This window comes from Primulina huaijiensis, chromosome 8 (assembly GCF_012295235.1).
Source record: "Primulina huaijiensis isolate GDHJ02 chromosome 8, ASM1229523v2, whole genome shotgun sequence".
Classification (NCBI taxonomy): domain Eukaryota; kingdom Viridiplantae; phylum Streptophyta; class Magnoliopsida; order Lamiales; family Gesneriaceae; genus Primulina; species Primulina huaijiensis.
Genome location: NC_133313.1, coordinates 21570414 through 21573705, shown reverse-complemented (window position 1 = coordinate 21573705; position 3292 = coordinate 21570414).

Sequence of the window (3292 nt, the reverse complement as noted above, 5' to 3'; positions counted from 1 at the left end):
CGGACTTAAGATAATGTGCCGGGGCCTCATATCTCCCGGACTTAGGATAAGATGCCGGGGCCTCATATCTCCCGGACTTAAGATAATGTGCCGGGGCCTCATGTCTCCCGGACTTAAGATAATGTGCCGGGGCCTCGTGTCTCCCGGACTTAAGATAAGATGCCGGGGCCTCGTGTCTTCCGGACTTAAGATAATGTGCCGGGGCCTCGTGTCTCCCGGACTTAAGATAAGATGCCGGGGCCTCGTGCCTCCTGGACTTTAAAAGATTTTTGCTTCTTCTGCTATATTAGTTTTATTAAAAACCAAATCACTAACCTGGAAATATTGAATCTGAATTCATTTCCGATAGAGTGAAACTTCTCTGGTTGAGCTAAATTAGGTGACTAATATAGCTGTATGCTACTGAGTACATAGCAAATGCTCTTCATGTCAATCCGGGATAGCTGCTGAGCTTTGAACCCATATGAAATCTACATATAAGATCTGAGTGCCGAGCTGGTCGGACTTGTATGTTTGCCAAGCAGAGTTGGGCTTATTTTTAAAAGGAAACCATATCTACGCCTTGAGCTCAAATTCCCACAGACGGCGCCAATGATGCGATCCGGGTGAAATGGACGAGCCGGGTCGAATGCTCCACCGGATCTGCTATCAAGATAATGAAGGGAATAAGAGCAAGGAGACATATCTCTGTAATACGACTTCAGCTGTAACCTGCACACAAGGAGATGAACTCGTGAATGGGCGCCGGAGGGGTGTCCGGCGTGGCCACTCCGATGCTTAAGTCAGCAGGGTACTCAAGCGATAAAACCAATGTAGTCAAGTGATGACTGTGTGATATTGGTGTGTATGAATGAATTGTAAATGTGAAGATGAAACCTGGTATTTATAGTAGGGGATGCATTGATGACCTCGATCTGCGTGCTACCTACTAATTATAGTAGGACGGCTACATTCTGTCATGTCAAATCACACACTAGTCACATCCCGCCTGTCTGACTTTGTCAACCACTTGGATTAGTGTCAGAGATAGGACGGTCGCCCACACCTCCTGATGACTTATATGACACGCCAAAGTCAAGTTGCTCTGACAGATAAGATTGTCCATATTAATATACTCAAGTGTGGTTCAATTCTCGAGGTGGCTCGGGTGGTCGGTTACCCGGGTGCTTGTATAAGAGCCCGGGCGTCTGGTTGCCCGGGGAGTAGAGTCCGGGCTTGCACCTGCCAGGCTTCAGAAGAATCCATCCTGCAGATTGACCCTGATTTGGGAATCCATCTGATATCCCGGGTCATCCATGACCCAGGCTCTTACAGGGGTACCAGGCCGTTTTTTAAAATTTAAGCTAGATTTTATAAGATTGTAAATATCTTGCAAAATAAAGTACATAATCAGTACTGTAATATGCTGGACGAGTTCTAAAGTCATCCGCCATTTTTGTTTGTGCTTTTTCCTGATGCATCACCTGGAAATGCTTGGGCCAAAAACGGAGTAATCCCTTGATCTCGGATCGGAGATGCTAACAGGCAGGGGCGGATGGTAGTCGGGGGCAAAGCTGGGCCATTGTCCGGCAATTTTGCCCCAATATTTGATTGCCTAATTGCATGTTAAAGTGACAAAAATCTTGGTGAAATTTCGCCTCTATATTTTTAATAGTCAAATCCAATTAAAGTAGTTATCTATTTTCTCAACTTCATTTTAATTTGGAATTTGGATAGTTTTCTAATAAAATGTGGATTATCTATAAAAATAACTAAAAAAAGTCGATTTTGAACTACAATATTAACAAAAGAAAAAACTTTCGTTTCTTTTTCTCTATGAAAATTAGGGAGAAGAAATTTGAAGGATAAAGTAACTAAAAACCACCTTAAATTTAGTTTTTTTAATGAATTTTTTGTGTGTGAAACACTAAACACGTTCTATACACTTATTAAATTAAATTTGAGATCATTTTAAATTATAACATAACTATCCAATTAAAACTTTGTTTGGCCTTTTTATTATGAATTTTAGTTACGTTTATCTATTATTTTGTTGTTAATGTCCAAATTATTGATTTAATCCCATGAACGTTTGTTTCATAATCGCAAAAGAAAATAGTAAGAGTACATATAATTTTTTATGTTCACAAGCATACTTCAAAATAAATTTTGCCAACCAGATTAAAAATTTATGGCTATGCCCCTGCTAACAGGGAGTGGGAGACATCTGCTCCAAAAACCTGTGCCTTACTACTTGGACTCTATGTGCAGTCTGTGATATAAAACCGCCTGACACTTCTCTTCTAGTTTCTCCCACCGTCGGCCCCCTTCAAACTCAAACAGAGGTTGGCAGGAAACAGATTCCTACGCCTCGAGAGCTGGGAATTTTTAGATGGATGAGTCCGACAATTCAACAATAGCTCTATAGGTAGGAGGTAATACACACCAAAATGTACAAATAAGGAAAGCACATAAACTCTTAAAGAAAGAATAGTTACTGGACAAGAATAGGCAGCCAATAGAGAGGAACAGGACCCAGATGGACGGATAATTCTTTGATTTGATTGGCTTTAATTATATAATTATGAGTAGAGAGCTCATAATGTATTCGTAATTAAAATTGAAATAAAAATTGAATAAAATATAGAATTATGAGTACTACTGGGATGCATATAGACTCATGCACAAAATAATCTATTACATTTTAAAATACTCTAATAAATTTTAAAAATAATCATTCATATTTTAAGGATAAAATGGTCATTATTAAAGGACATATTAGTGGATGCATGAGAATTAGCAAATTTGTTACGTCCCGAAATCGAGGCGCTGCTGACACTGACGTTGCTCTCAAACATATATTCGAGGAAAACAAGCCTCAGAAGTATAAATTTCAGAACTTCAAAACCAGTGTGTATATTCATAATACTAAAAATAACATTGTCTTATACAACTTCAAAATTGTTTTATTGCGGCGGAAATGTAAAACAAGATATATATCAAAATAACCTAATGCTTAAAAAATGCAGTGGATAAACAAAATAAAAAACTAAGAAGCAACTGCTATTGAATCTTCTTCACCAACCCCAGAACTGAATTTGTTCATCTTTTTCGATCTCTTCTAAATTCTTATCTGAGAAGAGTTTGAGTTGGTGAATGATATGATTATCATTCTATAAATAGGGGAAATATTTCCAGCCTTCTAGATCATTTTCAACAAAAATCTTGTATGCTTATATTCAAAACGGAAACAACATATATTCGAAATAACATGTATCATTTTATGCACTTAACAGATTATGAATTTCATGAC